The following is a 20,655-nucleotide window of genomic DNA, read 5'->3' as shown; positions in this document are numbered from 1 at the left end:
CTGGTTCAGGCCCAAGGCCCATCTAGTCCAGCATCCTGTTTCGTACACTGGCCCACCAGATGCCGCTGGAAGCCCCAAGCAGGAGATGAGGGCATGCCCTCTCTCCTGCTGTTACTCCCCTGCAACTGGTACTCAGAGGCATCCTGCCTTTGAGGCTGGCCTATAGCCTCCAGCTAGTAGCCAATGATAGAACTCTCCTCCACGAAGTTATCCAAACCCCTCTTAAAGCCATCCAGGTTGTTGGCTGTCAGAGAATTCCACAAGTTGATTATGCATTGTGTGAAAAAGTACTTCCGTTTGTCGGTCCTGGATTTCCTGGCAATCAATTTCATGGGATGACCCCTGGTTCTAGTGTTATGTGAGAGGGAAAAGAATTTCTCTCAATCTACTTTCTCCATGACGTGCATGATTTTATAGACCTCTATCATGACTCCCTGCAGTCATCTTTTTTCTAAACTAAATAGCCCCAGTTGTTGTAGCCTTGTCTTATAAGAAAAGTGCTCTAGGCCCCTGATCACCTTGGTTGCCCTCTTCTGTACCTTTTCCAGTTCTACAATGTCCGTTTTTAGATGTAGTAATCAGAATTATATGCAGTACTCCAGGTGTGGCTGCACCATAGTTTTGTATAAGAGCATTATAATATTAGCGTTTTATTTTCAGTCCCCTTCCTAATGATCCCTAGCATGGAATTGGCCTTTTTCACAGTTGCCACATGTTGAGTGGACTCTCTGCCCTCCAGGGCACTTTCAATGAGCTGTCTACCATGACCCCATTGACCTCTCCTGGTCAGTCACTGACAGCTCAGATCCTATCAGCATATACTTGGAGTTTTTCATCCCAATGTGCATCACATTACACTTGCTAACACTGAACCGCATTTGCCACTTTGTCGTCTACTCTCCCAGTTTGGAGAGATCCTTTTGGAGCTCCTAACAATCAGTTTTGGATTTTGCTACCCGGAAGTGTTTGGTATCATCTGCAAATCTGGCCACCTCACTGCTTACCCCTGGTTCTAGATCATTTATGAATAAATTAAAAAGCACCAGTCCCAGTATAGATCCTTGGGGGACCCCACTTCTTACTTCCCTCCATTGTGAAAACTCTCCATTTATACCTACCCTCTGTTTCCTGTCTTTCAAGCAGTTAGCAATCCACACATGTGCTTGTCCCCTTATCCCATGACTGCTAAGTTTCCTCAGGGGTCCTTGATGAGGAACTTTGTCGAAAGCTTTTTGGAAGTCCAGGGATACTATGTCAACTGGATCAACTGGATCCACACACTTGTTGACACTCCAAAAGTTTTGTGAGGCAAGATTTACCCTTGCAGAAGCCATGCTGGTTCTCTCCCAGCAGGGCCTGTTCTTCTATGTGCTTTACAACTTTATCTTTGAGGATGCTTTCCATCAATTTGCCTGGAACGGATGTTAAATTAACCGGCCTGTAATTTCCCGGATCGCCCCTGGATCCCTTTTTGAAAATCGGTGTGACATTGGCTACTTCCCAGTCCTCCGGTACAGAGCCTGGTCAGCAATTTCACATTTGAGTTCTTTGAGGACTCTTGGATGGATGCCATCCGGCCCGGGCGATGTGCTAGTTTTCCATTTTTCCAGACAGTTTAGAACATCATCTCTTGTCAATTCTATCTGACTCAGTTCTTTAGCCTCCATGCCCAAAAAGCCTGGTTCACGAACAGGTAAGTGCTCAGTATCCTCTGCCGTGAAGACGGACACAAAGAACTCATTTCGCTTCTCTGCAACCTCCATATCCTCCTTAATCATCCCTTTCACTCACTCAGTGAGGCTATTCACACAATGGGACAAAATCAAGCTAGCTAGCTACGTCATTGTGATGTATGCGGCATGCACGCCGCCGGCAGCAATGGGCGGGCGCCGCAAAGGGCGCATGCGTGGCGCCAGCTTTTTCTACTTGTTAACTCTTTGAAGACAATGACGGGGGCAGGGGCGGCAGGGAGGAACTCTGCCGCCCCAAGAACGTTTTTGGAAAGTCCAGCGCCAGAGGGGGAGCAGGAAGAGCGGCGGCGGGGGGGGAAGTACTACCTCCCCCTTAAAGACACACTCCCCCCAGCGCCGGACCACGCCTTCGTGGTTCCGTGCACATCCCTACGATTTTGTCCCAGTATGGAAACCACCAGACTCCACTGCGGGCTCAGTGGTTCCTGAGTGGGTAACCCACTCAAGTAGCCCGCCCCTTAATTTTTTTGGGATTGTGAGTAGCCGCGCAGGGCATACTGGAGCTTCTGGGGGCCACGCAGCCCCCAAACTCCCCAGCCCCTTCCGTGAGACCCGCCTCATTGTCTAACCGTCCAACCGCCTCCCTGACAGGTTTCCTGCCTCTGATGTATTTAAAGATGCACCACCTTTGTCTCAATGGAACGAACTTGTTCCCTGAGAGCCAGGAGCTCCTTTCACCTTAAACTTAAAGAAGTTTTTCTTATTCCCCTTGATACTTTTAGCTAAATGTTCCTCAAACTCTCTCTTCGCCTCCCTTATTGTCGCCTTGCATTTCTTTTGCAAAAGTTTGTGTTCCTTTCTGTTCTCCTCATTTGGACAGGCCTTCCAATTTCGGAAGGATGTCTTCTTCCCTTTTATGGCTTCCTTGATGGTACCTGTTAGCCATGTTGGCATCCTCCTGGACTTAGTGGTACCTTTCCTCCTTTTGGGTATACACTCTAACTGGGTTTCTAGTATTGTGATTTTGAGTAAACTCCATGCATTCTGGAGCGAGGTGACTCTTCTGATTTTCCCTTTCAGCTTTCTTTTCACCATACACCTCATTTTGAAGAAGTTTCCTCTTCTGAAATTCAAAATGTCTGTGAGACTTCCTTGGTGATTCTCTCCCCACGTGTATGCTGAATTTGATGGCACTATGGTCACTGTTCCCTAAAGGGTCGATACTGACATCATGCACCAGGTCCTGGGTATCACGCAGGATTAAGTCCAAGGTCACCTTCTCTCTGGTTGGTTCCAAGACCAGCTGTTCTAGGGCACAGTCATTCAACTGTTCTAGGGCACAGTCATCCGTATCTAGACATTTGACCTCTCTGCCATTACCTGACTGTGATTTTACCCAGTCTATGTGTGGGTAGTTGAAATCACCCATAATTACAGCCCTGCCTCTCCATGACGCCTCCCTGATCTCCTCCAGCAACTCCCAGTCACTATCAGCGTTTTGATCCGGAGGGCAACAGCGCGTCCCCAGTAGCACATTTCCTTTCAGGCCTTGTATTGCCACCCACAGGGTTTCTGTGGAGAACTCCAGTCCACCTAGGTTTTCTAGCTTGTTAGATTCTATGCCTTCTTTAACATACAGTGCTACTCCACCTCCAATGCGCCCCTCCCTATCCTTTCTATAGAGTATATATCTAGGGATAACAGTGTCCCACTGGTTCTCACTGTTCCACCATGTTACTGTTATGCCCACTATATCTATTTCTGCATTAGTAACCAAGCACTCCAGCTCACCCATCTTGGCTCAGAGGCTTCTGGCACTGGCATATAAGCACCACTACGCTGAATCTCTCACTTGGTGTATGCTATCTTTCTTTTGACTCTTGGACCAGCCGGCACAGCCTTCTGTCTGCTCTTTATGTGGTTCTGCTTTGTCCCCTTCTGTTTTATCTGAATTCTTTGTACCCTCGCACTTTAAAGGATGGCGCTTGCTGAACCGGATACTGCCAGCTCCCGTTGGCTATTCCCCAGGCGTCATTTTAAAAGCTGCTCTGCAACCTTTTTGATTTTAAGTGCCAGCAGTCTGGTTCCATCTTAGTTCAAGTGCAGCCCGTCCCTTTGTACTAGCCTTGCTTTCCCGAAAATGTATCCCAATGCCTAACAAATCTAAACCCCTTCTCCTGGCACCAACGTCTCATCCATGCATTGAAACCCCTCAGCTCTGCCTGTCTCACTGTACCTGCGCGTAGAACAGGTAGCATTTCTGAGAATGCCACCTTGGGGGTCCTGGACTTCAAAATGCTGCCTATCAGCCTAAATTTGGCTTCCAGGACCTCCTGACTGCATTTCCCCACATCGTTGGTGCCAACGTGCACCACGACAGCTGTCTCCTCCCCAGGACTGCCAAAGAGTCGGTCTAGAGCAGGGATTCTCAAACTTGGGTCCTCAGGTGTTATTGGACTTCAATTCCCATAATCCCCAGCCCCAGTGGCCTTCAGGTGGGGATTATGGGAGTTGAAGTCCAATAACACCTGAGGACCCAAGTTTGAGAATCACTGGTCTAGAGGCTGTGTGATGTCCACAACCTTCGCACCAGGCAAGCAAGTCACCGGGCGCTCAACACGTGGGTCACAAACCCATCTCTCTATACCTCAAATGATTGAATCACCCACTACAAGAAGGCCCCCACCCCCCGGAGGAGTATCCCCCGTGCGAGAGGATATGGGCTCATCTTCCACTGAAGGGGTCCCTTATAAAGGAGCATTTCCCTCTTCCTCAGACTGATGTCCTCCTTGCCTGAGACCTTTGTTCTCCCTGACAGCAGAAGAGCTGTCAGTCCTGGAGTGTGATGCCTCTACCACATCCCCGAAGGTCTTGTCTGCATGCCTCTCTGACTCTCTGAGCTTCTCCAGATCCACCACCTTTGTCTCAATGGAACGAACTTGTTCCCTGAGAGCCAGGAGCTCCTTGCACCGAGCACACACCCATGACTTCTGCCCATGGGGCAAAGTGTCATAAATGTGGCACTCTGTGCAATACACTGGGAAGTGCTCCCTCCCCTGCTGACTTTCTATCTTCATACTGGTTTTGTTGGCTGTTTACAGTATTTAGAGATAGTTTATTAGAAAGATAGGTCTCAGCTGTAATGGTTAGCTACTTAACTCTCTAAACAGCCTTTCTCAAGAATATGAGGGAGGGATTTGTATTTACATTCTCTTCTCCACTGGGCTCCTTGTGATCATAGGGGCTTGTTCCAGGATCCCCCGCATACTTCCCGATAAACTCCTGCAAAACTCCAGTGTCCTGTTTGCTATCCCTGTCCGCTATGCTCTGTCTGCTATGCTCTCGGGCCTTCACCTCTTATGTAGAGAGTAGGCTTCCAACTGGCATCATCTCATACTGTGTGAGAGATGGCAATGGTAAATCCCTCCTGTATTCTACCAAAGAAAATCACATGGCTCTGTGGTCGCCAGGAGTTAACACTGACTCCAAAGTACAACTTTACTTTAGTACTATAGTATTAGCTATAATTATATCTGTTGTCCATAGATAGCTGTTGTACAGACACATTCTTTGTAGGCTCTTCTAAATTAATCTCACCTTGCTTTTCCCCTGCCTTGCCCTCTGGCTACGTACCCCAAAGGATCATTGCCAAAACTACTGTCAAATGAACAGAAAAGAACTTCTCTCCACTCGGAAAAAACAGGCAACCCTGCTTATTTACTTACCATTGCTCAAGATGAAATCATATCCATTTCTTTATTACTGTTGCAGTATTCTCTATAATGAGTCACACTGTGTAATTTCATTTTCTACATACCTGAGGTTCAATGGAATTGATGTTGAGAACAGAGTGTTTCTCTTGTGTAATCAAACAAGCAGCCTTCCTAGTTACTTAAAGAAATGCATTCTTCTAGGCACTTCTCTCTGTATACTGAATAAAGTTGTGCCATCAAGTCAGTGTCAACTCCTGGTAACCACAGAGCCATGTGGTTTTCTTTGGTAGAATACAGGAGGGGTTTACCATTGCCTCCTCCTGCACAGTATGAGATGATGCCTTTCATCATTTTCCTATATTGCTGCTGCCCAATATAGGTGTTTCCCATAGTCTGGGAAACATACCAGCAGGAATTCGAACCGGCAACCTCTTGCTTCCTAGGCTTCCTACTTCCCTGCTGCACCATTACACTTAGGGAATTTCAGAAAGCTATTAGAGATAAGGAGCAGTACTACAATGACATCTGTAAAGACCTTGAGGATGGAAATAGACACAGAAAAACAAGGAAAGTTTTCCAAAAGATCTCTGAACTCAGAAGGAGGTTCCAATCTCAAATTGGTATGTTAAGGGATGCCAAAGGTAACTGATTCAGAGAAGATCAAACAGAGATGGAAGGAGTATACTGAAAATCTGTACAGCAGGGACATCAACATCTAAGATGCTCTAGAAGATATTCCCTACTTGCAAGAACCTCTAATATGGGAAGATGAACTTAGATCAGCACTCTGGTCGTTACCAAGTTGGAAGGCTACAGGAATTGATGGAATAGCTACAGAAATATGGCAGGCAACAGAAGAAGAATCAGTCAAGGCTCTAACCAAACAATGCCAGCAAATTTGGAGAATGACACAGTGGCCAACAGATTGGAAGAGATTGGTATGGGTCTACATACCCATACCAAAGAAAGGAAACTTAACAAATTGCACAAACCATGGCACAATATCCTTAATTTCACATGCTAGCAAAATAATGCTTAGGATTATCCAACGCAGATTAGAGCCCTATATGGAAAGGGAAATGCCAGATGTTAAAGCTAGTTTCAGAAAAGGTCAAGGAACAAGAGACATCATTGCTGATGCACGCTGGATAATTGAGAAAGCCAAAGTATTCCAAAATGAAGTCAACACATGCTTTATTGACTACAGAAAAGTCTTTGATTGTGTTGACCATGTCAAGTTGCGGAATATCCTTAGGAAAATGGGTGTCCCAGAACACCTCACAAGAAACCTATGCACAGGACAGGAAGCCACAGTCCAGATGTAACATGGTGAAACAGACTGGTTCCAGATCGGCAAAGGAGTAAGATAAGGCTGTATACTTTCTCCTTCTTTATTCAACTTATATTAGTTAGTTAGTTAGTTAGATTTATATGTTGCCCTACTCCCATAGGACTCATGGCAGCTTACAAGCAATAATAGTCAACACAATTTCATAAAAATATATCTTACATAGCCTCATAAACCATAACCCCATACAATACTCATTCCACATGACATAATAACCATGGATTAAAAGAGCACTTTACAACCAGCTATCTCAGCGACCGAACACCCAGCGGAACATTTCAGACTTACATGCCTTACAAAAGGCCAACAGATCATGGAGAGCTCTGATATTATCCGGGAGACCATTCCATAGAGTCGGGGCCACCACTGAGAAGGCTCTGGCTCTCGTTGATTGCAATTTAATATCCCTAGGGCCTGGGATTACCAAGGAATTACTTGTGGCTGATCTCGGGACCCAGCGAGGGACATATTGAACCAGGCGGTCTTGGAGGTATGGAGGGCCCATACCGTGTAGGGCTTTAAACGTTAAGGTTAATAGCTTAAACTTAACCCGGTACTCAACCGGCAACCAGTGCAACTGAACGAGCAAAGGTGTCACATGTGCTTGCTAAGGCGCCTTAGTGAGGACCCTGGCCGCTGCATTCTGCACCAGTTTCAATCTCCAAGTGCAGTGGCAGCCCCACTTAAAGCGAGTTGCAATAATCTAACCTGGAAGTGACTGTCACATGGATCACAGTGGCCAAGTCCGGAGGGGACAGATAGGGGGCCAGCCACCATATTTGGTGTAACTGAAAGAAGGCCTTTCGAGCGACCTCCATGATCTGAGCCTCCATATTCAAAGAGGCATCAAGAATCACGTCCAGGCTCTTCACAGTAGACTGAGGTATCAAACAAGCACTATCAAGGTCAGTAACTGAAAACTCTCCCCTGACCTCTTTGGGCCCAGCCACAGAACTTCAGTCTTATCTGGATTAAGCCATAGACAACTTTGCTTCAGCCAGTCTGCAACCGCCTCCAAACACCTGGTCAGCTGGGCTATGGTGTCCTCAGCCCTGCCATCCATCAGCAGATAAAGCTGGGTGTCATCCGTATATTGGTCGCACCCTAGCCCAAAACTCCTCACCAGCTTTGCTAGCGGCTGCATATAGATATTGGACAGCAAGGGTGAGAGAATAGCCCCCTGGGAGACACCACATGAAGACCTCTCATCGCCCATTGCCACCCTATATCCCCAGTCTTGTAGGAAGGAACGCAGCCACAACAAGGCCACGCCTCAAATCCCAGCATCAGCTACACGGTGGACCAGAATATCATCGTCCACAGTGTCAAATGCTGCTGTGAGATCTAACAGCAACAGCAGCGCCGACCCTCCCCTATCAAGTTGGCGACGGAGATCATCAGCCAGGGCAACAAGAACCATTTCTACCCCATGCCCAGGCCGAAACCCAGACTGGAATGGATCAAGAATATCTGCATCTATCAACTGCTTGCTCTATCACTTTACCTTAAAAAAGGCAAATTCGATACCCGGCAGTAGTTAGCTGGCTCTGAGGCATCCAATGATGGCAATACTTTGGCTGGCCATGAGCTTGTGGATGCAATGGCAGCCCCAAAAAACTCTTTTTTCACATCCCTCACTGCTACCTCATAGGACCTCATAAATGATCTATAGGCTGATCATACAGGTGAAACTCGGAAAATTAGAATATCGTGCAAAAGTCCATTAATTTCAGTAATGCAAATTAAAAGGTGAAACTGATATATGAGACAGACGCATTACATGCAAAGCGAGATAAGTCAAGCCTTAATTTGTTATAATTGTGATGATCATGGCGTACAGCTCATGAAAACCCCAAATCCACAATCCCAGAAAATTAGAATATTACATGGAACCAAGAAGACAAGGATTGTAGAATAGAACAATATTGGACCTCCGAAAAGTATACAGTGTACTGAGCTTGATTGGCCAGCAAACTCACCTGACCTGACCCCATAGAGAATCTATGGGGCATTGCCAAGAGAAGGATGAGAGACATGAGACCAAACAATGCAGAAGAGCTGAAGGCCACTAATGAAGCATCCTGGTCTTCCATAACACCTCATCAGTGCCACACGCTGATAGCATCCATGCCACGCCGCATTGAGGCAGTAATTGCTGCAAAAGGGGCCCAAACCAAGTACTGAATACATATGCATGCTTATACTTTGGGGTATACTTTGGGGATTTGGGGTTTTCATGAGCTGTATGCCATGATCATCACAATTATAACAAATTAAGGCTTGACTTATCTCACTTTGCATGTAATGTGTCTGTCTCATATATCAGTTTCACCTTTTAATTTGCATTACTGAAATTAATGGACTTTTGCACGATATTCTAATTTTCCGAGTTTCACCTGTATACTGAGAGAAGCTGAATTGGAAGAAGATGAGCATGGTTTTAAAGTTGGAGGAAGAAACATCAATAACCTGCACCACGCTGATGTTACCACTCTGATAGCTGAGAATGTGGATGATCTGCTAGCTCTAGTAATGAAAGTCAAGGAGCATATTGAAAAAATGGGACTATGACTAAATGGAAAAAAGACTAAACTAATGATAATGGGGACAGCAACCAGCCTCAGAATTGATAATGAAGACATTGAAGTGGTGGGTAGCTTCTGCCTTTTAGGACTAACCATCAACAGTAAAGGATCCAGCAACCAAGAAATATGCCGCAGATTAGCATTTGGTAGGGTTGCAATGAAGGCCTTGGAAAGGGTATTTAGAGGCCATGACATGTCTATACCTTCAAAGATTAGAATCATTTGGACAATGGTTTTTCCCATGACTCTATGGATGTGAAAGCTGGATTTTGAAGCAGTGATGCTTTTGAACTTGGGTGCTGGAGAAGACTTTTGAGGATACCATGGACAGCCAGGAAAACAAACAAATGGATCACAGAACAAATCAATTCAGAATTTTCACTCGAGACACAAATGACCAGCAGAGGTGTATCTAGGGAAAATAGTGCCTAGGGCAAGCACTGAAATTGCGCTCCCTGTCCAAACATCTGGCACTCATCTTTCAGATAACTTTACCATAATATCAGCTGAAAAATAAAAGTCTGAAGGTCACATACAAGTCACATATCTGAATATGTGTACGGTGACTTATATTAATTTTTTAAAAAAAAATTATCTAGCCCATTCGGGGGGCTTCCTAAAGGCCATGAGGGGGGTCTTCAAAGGTTTCCTCTGCCCCCTGCTGGCCTCTAGGGCCTCACAGGGACCATTTGAGCATATGCAGTGGCCATTTTTTTAAAAAAAAAATTTAATGGCCGCTGAAAACAAAATGGCCACCACGCATACTCAAATGGCCTCTGTGAGGCCTGGCATGGCCTAGGGCCTCACAGAGGCAATTTGAGCATGCACAGTGGCCTTTTTGTTTTCAGCAGCCATTTTTTTAAAAAAAATAATTTTAAAAAATGGCACCCCCCTTCAAGTGGTGCCCAGAGCACATGCCCTGCCTGCCCTACCCTAGATACACCCCCGATGACCAGGCTCAAACTATCATACTTCAGACAAAATATGCAAAAACCCAGCTCCCTTGAAGTCCATAATGCTAGGAAAAGTTGAAGGAAAGAGAAGAAGATGACCAGCAGCAAAGTGGATGGACTCGATTATGACAGCAATGAATCCGCCCCTGAGAAACCTTAAAGGCCAAGTTGAAGACAGATCATCCTGGAGACAGGGGCATATCTAGGGTAGGGCAGGCAGGGCACGTGCCCCGGGCGCTACTTGAAGGGGGCACCATTTTGTAAAAAAAAAATTTTTAAAGGCTGCCAAAAACAAAATGGCCACTGTGCATGCTCAAATGGCCTCTGTGAGGCCCTAGGTCATGCCAGGCTTTGCAGAGGCCATTTGAGCATGCGCAGTGGCCATTTTGTTTTCAGTGGCCTTTTAAAAAAAAAGATTATTTTTAAAAATGGCCACTGCACATGCTCAAATGATCCCTGCGAGGCCCTAGAGGCCAGCGGTGTGAGGGGGAACCTTTGCAAAAAAAACCCCGCCTTTAGGAAGCCCCCCAAAGGGGCTATGGGTAAAATAATAATAATTAAAATATAATATAAGACACTGTACACATATTCAGATTGGCACTATGTAATCAGGGCTTGTGAATACTCAGCTGACGCTTATGAGCTAGGATTGTATTCATTTGCTCTTACTTTGCTTCTTGTGATAAGTGAGTTAAATGTGATGTCTTGCTAATATGGCTATTAATGGTGAGCTTGTCTTTGACTCAGTGTAAAATCCTTAATATTAAGGCCCACTGGGAGTTTCTTGCTCTCTTTCTCTCATTTTAACTGTCTTTCTGAAAGACTAGAGTATATTCCAAGCAGTGACACAGTTTACTCTGCATATCCTTTAATTATTTACAGAGTATCTGGGAAAAGTCAAATTCTCCATTGATTTTTAAAACTTATGTAATGGTGATGCTACAATGCATAGTAGAGAATTAGACAGGCACTTCTGTTTAGTTTTCCAAGTAGACCTCCACATAGTATTTGGGTATTTCATGAGCCCCTGCATACTGAAATTTGTAGTTTTCCAGCATTTTTTGGTCTGGCTAAGTCCACTGCTAAATAGTTTTTGAAATATTAAAAGATTAACAAGCTTGACTTGTATTTTTCAGCTGATATTATGGTAAAGTTATCTCAAAGATGGGTGTCAGATGCTTGGACAGGGGGAGCAATTTCAGTGTTTGCCCTAGGCGCTATTTCCCCTAGATACGCCTCTGCTTGGAGACAATCTATATAGTTGCTCAGTGTTGACTCCGACTTGACAGCACTTAATCAGTCAATCAACTTTCTATGAAGATCATCTAGCCTCTTATCTGTACTGTTTGGAAACACCTTTAAGACCAAATTGGACCCTAGTTGTATCACATGACAAGCAGTTTGATTTTTTTTAAAAAAAATAAAAATTACCATATTTACTCAAATCGAAGATGAGCCTGAATTTAAGATGACCCCCTTTTAAAAAAAATGAGTTAAGTATCAGTAATACTATTGACCAAAAAGGAAGAAAACCCTGACTTTAAGGTGATCCCCCAATTCCTAACATTGAAGAACCTGGGTAGGGGGGACTTGTCTTGGATTCAGGTAAACACAGTACTGAAAAGCAGCCTTGGTAGCCTGCAACCTGGAGTGGGAGGAGAGGCTGCTTAATCTTTCTCTTCTGCCATTTGTCCACTAAAATCCCATACACAGAGCTGCTTTTCCACAATTAGTGGGAAAGATAGGGAGGCTATTCACATGCATGTGCAAAACCAGGCTAAGGGAACCCTGCCTGGTTTTGCTCGTGTGTGTGAACTGACTGATCCCGGCGGCACTACGGTGGCAAACCTGCCTACGAAACCTCCCTTTAAAATGAGGTTTAGGGAGAGAGCACTCCCTTAACCTCATTTTACTGATCATCTGTCAGCCACAACTGCAAGCAGCCATGGCTAGCAGTCTTAGGGAGCGGGGTGCCCCATAATGCACCATGCACTCATGTGGTGCATTATTGGAGCTCCAAGGGGCAGGGTGATGTGGGGCAATGCATCCCGACCTTCAGAGCAACCGGCAGCAGCCAGTGATCGTCTGGCCAGGCAATCCGCCTGCCCAGAGGCAAGGACCAGCTCATCTGCAGGGAAGATAAGCTTTTCTCAGCTTCCTCCCCTTGCCCCGTCAGAGCCCTTTCTCTGCTCATGCGAAAGGGTTCAGGATGTACAATTTATTTTCCCAGAGAAAGAAAAGCAGCTGGAAGTGTGGTTTTGTTTTGTTTTTTAGCAGACAAAAAGCAGGAAGGGAAAGGGTTAGGTCATCTCTTTTGTTCCTTCAGTCACTCAAGGCTGCTTTTCATTTAAGAAGAAGAAGATCAGAGAACAGAGGCACTGAAGTGCATGCTGCATTTTGATTTAAAAAATTATCTGTACAAGGTCTGATTATTTGATTAAGTGCTGTCAAGTCGGTGTCGACTCTTAGAAACCACATTATTTATTCTTTCTCTGTGTAAACCACCCTGAGCCGTTTTTGGAAGGGTGGTATAGAAATCAAATAAATAAATTAATAATAATAAATAAATATATTGGGCAGCAGCAATATAGGTAGATGCTGAAAGACATCATCTCATACTGCGTGGGACATGGCAATGGTAAACTCCTCCTGTATTCTACCAAAGAAAAACCACAGGGCTGGCTCTGTGGTCACAAAGAGTCAACACCGACTCGACGGCACACTTTACCTCTACTCTCCGTCCCTTCCTTTGAATAGCCTTCAGCCTCCACTCTTCATTCAGATACAAAGTATCCCCCTAATATATTGTATTTTCTCTTCCCTCTGTTTATTTAGAATAATCCATATATCTCAACCCTGCTTATCTCTTCCAAGGCGAAAAGTTTGGGCGGTATAGAAGTTTAAGAAATAAATAAATAAGGCATTTTACAGCGATCTCCACTATCCAGACCAAAGTTCCTAAATTATGCATGCTGCTCCAGATTAATTTGATCAAGGGTGCTAGCTGTCCCCCTGGTGGTCAGAGTCCAGTAGCTGTAGAAAAGAACAGATTCTCCTATCCCCAAAGTAATTTCCCCTGGACTGGTTGCTGTTCATTCAGGGCAGCCTCCCAGAAATAAATAATTCTCCTAGGCCTTCCCATTTATAATTTTCCCCGGTTCCTATACAAACAACTAAATACAAACAATAGCATATTGTTTGTATGTGTCCTACTTGACTTACAAGACATGATGTCATGAGGACTCATCTCTTCTAGAAGGTGAAAGGTTGTTGAGACAGTGAGCATCTGAGAAATGGGGCTCAGATGCTCGCTGCACTCTGTTCGTTTTCTCCTTGTTTCTTTCTGTCTTGTTGTTCTCTCGCTTCCTCTTCTCCTGAGCAACTGTTGGCCTCCAAACTGCTGTCCACCATTTTTCCCCTTGCCCTCCTGAACATTACAAGCATGTATTTATTTGGTTATAGTCCCTTCCTTCTGTCTTTTTTCCCTTCTTTTCATTAAACCAAGTGCACTGGCTAAAACCAAGCATCCCGATTACCTAAGCAATGTAAATTATTAATAAGAGGATCAAAATCTAATTAAGGCAGCATTTGCACTTAACATGAAACCAGAGGTGAAGGGGCCTGCAATTTCATTTTCTGTATGTCCAAATGCAGGCAACCGCAGTTTCACTGAAAAATGGACACATAGTTTCTCTCCCTGGACTCTGAGCTGTACCTTCAGTTTGTAGTACGTTTTGCTGTCTTCAACTCTGGTTCTGCAGTGCCAGTGCCAGCATTACATCTGCACAGCAACACAGTCAGGCTCTTTCACAACTGGAGTTGAGGGAGAAAGTTCCTCCCTCACTTCAGCTGCCATTGGCTGTTGGGGCTGTTCTTCAGTCAGCTCTCTGTGACATCCAAATTTGAGTGGAAAGAGGGGTGCAGAACCATGGGTCCATTGGACCCACGGTTCCACGTTACATGCAAATGTGGCCTAAGAATCTGAATTAATGCTTGCCTAACCCTACAAAATCTAACTATACTAGCTGATCTGCGAGCAGAAAAGTGACATAACTGCTCTGCATTACGGCTCTGGGCTCCTTGAAGGAAGAGTGGGATATAAATGTAAAAAAAATAAAATTTATCAGGTCTGCCTGGCAATCTCAGTAAAAATGGAACAATAAAAGTAGAGTGGATATCATGGTAATACAGGCAATATAAAATAACATGACTCACTTTTTATAAAATCACAGCCACAGGGGCAGCTTCATTCAATCAATGGGCTGTTTCGATACCTGCCCTCCAGGACCGCTGAGGAGAGAATGTTAAAGCGGGCCATAGAAAATGGCCTCTGAGATGCTTTGGAATGTAAAGATTTGTTAGATATCTGGAAGGCATAAGGTTATTCATTTTTTAAAAAAAAACTTTTTCAGAGGTTGGCAGATACTGATTAGACTTCTGGGCAGGATAGGCTTGGCTGCTTGTTAGTCAGCGCCTGGAAGTTAGAGGGAGCTAGCCCCATGGGGGCCACAGATTTCACAGGCTAAAATCCAGAGAAGTAAAGAAAAGCAGACAGAAAAGCAATGTTTCTGTAGTCATGGAAGAGGCTGAGTACACAAACTGAAGCTGACTGCTTTTCTAAGAATACTGAAATAACAGGAAATGCTGGGATTGGTTTGTACATTTTTGTTATATCACCGTACACCTTTTCATCCAATTCTTTCCATAAACTGCTGGTGTTAACAGCAGCTAGACATTTTTTCAGCATGACTTTTCTCCTTTTGCTGAGAGATTTCGGTTTATTTGGTGACTGAATCTAATGGCGCCAACACATACATGGGATGCCATGTGGGGGATTATTGGGATGCACAACTCCCCAGCAGGAAGCTGAATGGGGTGGCACAGAGCGGGAAATTACCTGCTCTCTTTTTTCTTAAATTTTTCCGGTACAATCTCCCTAAAAGTGCTCAAACCACTCCTCAAAACTGTGCTTCGGGCACATCTCTACTTCATTTTGGTTGAACATGCAATCTGCCCTGCAGGACTGAGCTCAGAAGAAACCAGTTCTAATAGTTTCCTGAAAGACCCAGCTGTGCTGATTGTTGGCCCTTGTGGTATCACAAAATCCTCTCCCATGCCTCGAAGCAGGCTTTTATGTTTCAAAAATTGGAAACTGCTGAAAAAACCAATAATAATGTGCCAAACAACTTGTAAAATTAGAAATCCTTGCAAGGAGCTTGATTTTTTACTTAAAGATGGACATCCCCGCTGAACAGTGGGAAAGAACTGGAAATCAGTGTTGGATTCAGAGCTAAGTGTGCTGTCTGGGGAGTAAGGGAGACCTAGCTCACCCTGCAGCAGGAAAAAAACACGCACATGCCAGTTCCTGTTGCATCTGTGCTCACTCAGGGCCCTGACAAGTCAGCAAAACAGCAGCAGAGAACACTGAGTTCATTTTCCAGGAGATAAAAACACTATTTCACCTGCAGATAATGTTGTTTCATGGGATTATTGCCTGACCCTCATTAAGAAGACATTTTTGTTGAGAAGTGCAACCGCGTAAAGGTATTTAACATCTCTTTGCTTTATTATTCCTTTCCCTCAGCATCAGGTATCCAAATGCATGACCTTATAGGGTACTAGTGGCTTTGTAGCCCGTTGGATAACGGGAGCTAGGGGAGCTCTGCGCTCCAGACCACCGCCGCCATTACCCCTCCCGCCCGCGGCTCTGGCCGGGCCCTCCACTCACTGCCGCCCGCGGCTCCGGCCTGGTCCACCGCTGCCCGGGCCCACCACCGCATTCTTCTCCGCCGCCTCTTCCGGCGGCCATCCTGGGCGGCCAGAAGCGGCCTCCCCGAAGAAGCCAGGTAAGCGGCAGCACGGCCAGGCCTCGGCCATGGCTCTGCCGCCTCCTTGGCCGCGCCGTCTCCTCTGGCCAAGGCGGCGGCTTTGCCGCCGCCTCGGCCAGTGTCCCCCGCCGCCGCTTACCCGGCTTCTTCGGGGCGGCCGCTTCTGGCCACCCAAGATGGCCGCCGGGTGCTGGCGGTCCTGGCTCCCTGGCTCTGTTCTGGCCATGTGCTTCGCGCATGCCCAGAAGAGGCCAGGGAGGCACGGACACACGCTTGGTGTCCGTCCACGGACGGACACCAAGCGTTTTATAGATAAGGATGGCTTGAAAGCATGTGATGCAGCAACCATCTTGCTGAAGCCAAGTAGGTCTGGGTCTGGTCAGTGCTGTCAGCTTCCCCATAGCAGGGAGAGCAGCTGGTTGCAGGATGGGATTTTGAGCAGACAAATGACAAACTGAAAGAGTGAAGCTGCCTCTTCCCCCAACACTTCCAACTGAATATTTCAAGGTGCTTTGCATTAAGAAGAAATCCACCAGGAAGCTCTTTATTTCTCCTGGGCGCTTTCCAGATTAACTGCTCAATAGCAGCAAAATGCTTCCGTTCAGGCAAACTGCATTCAAAACGTAAACAGCTGGGAGAGCCGTCTCGCAAAAACTAACAACCCCCCAAAACAGCAACTTATTTATGCCGGATATATGACATCATAGCACTATATCACAGCGATTAAATTTGAAACAAGGCATTGGAAATATGAATGGCACCCTGCTGTCAGCGTAGGGACTGCGATGTCACAACACAGGAAGTATGGAAGCACACTTCAGAGATACATCCTGACCCCGTTTCAGGGTCTAGTCTGGAAAGAGCCCTGCATAGGTTTTCCTCAAAATTTAGGCCAAGATATCTTTTCTCAGAGGAGTTCCACTTTTGTTCAAACAAATCTTGAAGCCATGTTGAGGTTCTTCAGCTGATAAAATTAGTGAGAGTAAAATTAAAAATCAATCTAGTTCTTCAAAATCCAGGCAAATGAGATTGTCCTGCAACTCTGCGAACAAAAGCCTTATGGGGAAATGGGTGTGCTAACATGAAGCTTTTGATTGCCTCAAAGAACTGGGCAAGATTCTTCCCACTTTCCCCCCTACTCTTATGGGTCTTTGCTGCAAAACCCATGGGTTTTGCATTTCAGTGTAGCCATGGAAGAACACTGTGGTAACCAGCTCTACGTGTTGCAGCATCTATGTCAGTAAGCCATATACGTGGCATAGATAGATACATGCAATAAGCAGACCAGCACCAAGCACTTTTTCTTATGTAAATAGCATGCACAGGACCCTGATCTGGATCAAATCGTGTTGGGGAAGGGAGCTCTCACCCACCATGGTCTTGATCCAGATTATATCCCCTGACACATGATATTTGACATGGGAGGGGGAACAAACAGCACATGCAGGAGGCACAAATGGGACTGTGGCAGGTGCTATATTTAAAGTCCCCCAGTCCCTACTATGGTCCAAATCCAGATCACTCCCCCATGCATGATATTCATTATTTAAGAAGGAATTGTACTATTCAGTTACATGATTAAAGACACAGCTAGTTTGACCCTAAGACTCAACAGATAAGGAATGAAAATGCCACCTTTAAACATGATTATCCATATTATAGCACTTACACAGCAATAGCACTTACATTTATATACCGCTCTATAGCCGGAGCTCTCTAAGCGGTTTACAATGATTTAGCATATTGCCCCCAACATTCTGGGTACTCATTTTACCGACCTCGGAAGGATGGAAGGCTGAGTCAACCTTGAGCCCCTGGTCAGGATCGAACTTGTAACGTTCTGGTTACAGGGCAGCAGTTTTACCACTGCGCCACCAGGGGCTCATTATTTCTGTTGCCCTCCTTTACAATCTGGTTTAGCTCAATAGGATCTTCATCTGCGATGCCTAACTGATGATTGTGGGCAGGGTGAGTGGTTGGGAGCATGATATCTATCTATCTATCTGTCTAATTATTTCACTAAGCCAGTGTGTGGCGGGCAGAAGTGGCGGTGGAAATGCATGCAGATGTGGGTATGTGTGGGGATGATTGGCAGGTGAGGCAAGCCCAGCCCCAGCCCTATTAGCTGGGAGTGGGGGTAGAAAGTGGGAGAGGAGTCGGCCACTGGGCGGCCGGCGGAGCCATGCGGGCTCGGCCGGTGAGGAAGCAGTAGCAGCGGGTCCGGACCCTGTGGTGAGGCGGTAGCTGGGCCGCCGGGAAGAGGCGGAGGGCCCGGCTGGGCGGGTGGCAGAGCCACGCCGCAGAGCAAGCCCAGGAGGGGGGAAGAAAGTGGAGGTGGGCAGAAGCGGGAGGAGAAGCGGCTGGGCCCAGCATAGTCCGGCCACAGTGAGGAAGTGGAAACTGGGGCAGAAGGGGGGGAAGAGGTAACCGCCGGCCCCAAGGAGTTCACAGATGCTCTGTGCGGGGTCAGCTAGTGTATATATATGTGGGCAGGGCTTGCCACATATGTCCGTAGGGGTGAGTGTGTGTGTGTACACACACACACACACAAACACCCCTATGGACATATGTGGCAAGCCCTGCCCACATAGTGCTTTACCAATTGAAGGTAACAGAGCAGAAGCACTGTGGTGATTGGGCAGTGGGGATTCCATATGCAGATAGGGGGGAGGAGCCTGTGGTGGTTAAGGTCAGTTGGAATGCAACTGTTACTGGTCGGAAGATGAGCTTGATTGTAGGGGGGGGGGGAGAGCGAGAGATCTGTTAACTCAGGGAGGGAGGGAGAAAAAAAACACTAGACAGATAAAGAAGGAAGGGTGAGGGACAGGCCTGGGCCTGTCAGCAGCCTGAGGGGAACAAATGGCCATGGCAGCGGCATCAAGGAAGGGCGCAGTAAACTGCTGCTGCTTGGGGCTACCAAGGCCATTGGAAGAGGAGGCAGGTGAGGGATGTGTCCGGGCCTGTCAGCATCCCGATGGGAACGAGCGGCCATGACGGTAGCGACACCAGCTAGGAATGGCCAAGCCAACCGCTGCTGCTGCTCTTGTATGGAGAAGCAGGAGCGTGGCTTGGATGAGGAGGTCTCTGGGGTTAGGAGGCTGCAGCTTGGCCAGTCGGCCCCGCAGTCATGACCAAGAAGAGTGAGGGGGATGAAGCAACAGGATGGAGGAGGAGGAGCAGGAGCGTGACTCAGGTGAGGGTGGGGAGATCTCTGAGGTGAGGGGAGCAATCAAGTACTAGCGTGCAGATGCTCTGCGCGGGATAAGTTCCTTGTTTCCAGGGTTTGGGCAGAGATGGTTATAAAACGTTTAAAGCAGTGTTAAGGAGTGCCTAACCAATTTAACATCAGTGTTCTGTGTTCAGATTAGCTGTTAAGCTATTACATAAGAATTTTGTACATTTTAGTTTGCAAGAAAGTAGAACACAACAGATATGTAACACAGTTGATAAGAGAATGCAGAGTAAGCCCACATTTCAAAATTTTAGGACCCGTTCAAAATACTTCCAAGGATGCCTTCAATTCTATATTTTAGGGAAATTTTTGTTACTTTTTAGCAGAATAAAAAAGTACTCAAAACAGTTTACACATAATAGGTATACAAAGAGCAATGTCCAGGACACATAGTTTAAAGAACTCTTTCCACGAAGAAGGTAAAGGAGAATTACACTGATTGAAGAGACTCCTGGAAATCTCGGGGTTTGGGTTTTAAAAACTTAAATACAGTGAAGATTCTCCTGTGCTCTTGCACATTCTCCTTTCACTTTAAATGGGCTTGTATAGAAGAACTTCCTGGCAGACTTCCTGCTTGGCCTCTAATTTGTCTGGCCAGAGCCAGCTCAAGCTCTGGCATACTCAAGCTAATGCCAGGATGTCACTGACCATGCCCCCTGCCAGCATCAGGGCCAGGGCTAGACCCACCTCCCTCACTGTCCCCATCTCCCAGCTGCCTTACCTTCGGGGCATACTGGAATTTTAAACTACAAGTCAGCGGCAAGGGAAGTGCTTCCAGCATGGAGCAATGGCTTCTGTTGCCACTGCTCTGCTAATGGGATGGCTTTCTCGCTTGCTGTCTTCCCCCTGCCACATGCACAAGCCTGCTGGTGGGAGGGTGGGGAAGAGCGAGTGAAAGAAAAAGCCACCCAGCAAGTGAAGCTGTGGCAACAGAAGCTGCTCTTCCATGCCGGGTGTCTCCCTTGCCCCCACCTCCACTGCTGACTTGTCGTTTAAAACCCCAGTGTGCCCAGTAGGCAAGGCAGCCAGGAGATGGGGAAGGAAGGCAAGAGAGAGGCGGGGCTGGCTCCGCCCCCTGATGCTGATATTGGTGTTGGGGGCTGAGATGGGACAAAAGTGAGTGGGGGACAGAAAAGGGGTAGTGAGAAACTAGGAAGCGGCAGCAGTGACAGGCAGGTGAAGCAACACCCATGGGCACTGGAGGGTGGAAGGGAGATGTCCGTGCTCACTGTTCCATGGTGCAGGCACTGCCTGAGGCCATCACCACACCTTGCCTCATGGGTGAGCCACTCTGGTTTCAAGCAC

At 46.4% G+C, this 20,655-nt stretch overlaps 1 protein-coding gene across 7 annotated transcripts in view; it reads right to left on the bottom strand.

Annotated features, from left to right (window-relative positions):
- The window catches only part of LOC128349904 (uncharacterized), an 81,162-nt gene that overhangs the window by 29,662 nt on the left and 30,845 nt on the right, over positions 1–20,655 (bottom strand). The gene's annotated exons all lie outside the window — the stretch shown is intronic.

Source organism: Hemicordylus capensis, chromosome 3 (assembly GCF_027244095.1).
Source record: "Hemicordylus capensis ecotype Gifberg chromosome 3, rHemCap1.1.pri, whole genome shotgun sequence".
In the NCBI taxonomy this organism is placed as follows: Eukaryota; Metazoa; Chordata; class Lepidosauria; order Squamata; family Cordylidae; genus Hemicordylus; species Hemicordylus capensis.
The sequence above is the reverse complement of the archived record's forward strand: the minus strand, read 5'-3'. Positions and strand labels throughout refer to the sequence as shown.